The sequence below is a fragment of the Corylus avellana genome, chromosome ca1, assembly GCF_901000735.1.
Source record: "Corylus avellana chromosome ca1, CavTom2PMs-1.0".
In the NCBI taxonomy this organism is placed as follows: domain Eukaryota; kingdom Viridiplantae; phylum Streptophyta; class Magnoliopsida; order Fagales; family Betulaceae; genus Corylus; species Corylus avellana.
This window is the reverse complement of record NC_081541.1, coordinates 47,982,498-47,982,846: the sequence shown is the minus strand read 5'-3', so window position 1 is coordinate 47,982,846 and position 349 is coordinate 47,982,498.

Below are 349 nucleotides of genomic sequence, written 5' to 3'. Positions count from 1 at the left end.
CTTGGATCTAATGGTTATTTCGTGACTAGCGTAGCCTTAACGAGCGGGTCACTATAAGACATACATCATTAGTAGCGTGGACCACCTAAGGTCGGACTCACTCGGGCTACTAGTGTTATGGACGGTAGCATACAATGGTCGGGGTATCGGCGTTGTATTATAAGTCTCTCAGGACAACGCCAACCCTGTTGAGAATGAGTAATATCTCAAGTAAACCATATATGATAATTATGATCTATAAAGCATTAGTTTTCTACATTAAAAATACCTAAGTGATTGCCACTGTAAGTACACCTGTTTTTATCAACAAAACAATATTTTATAGTATATTAACAAAGACAATACCTCT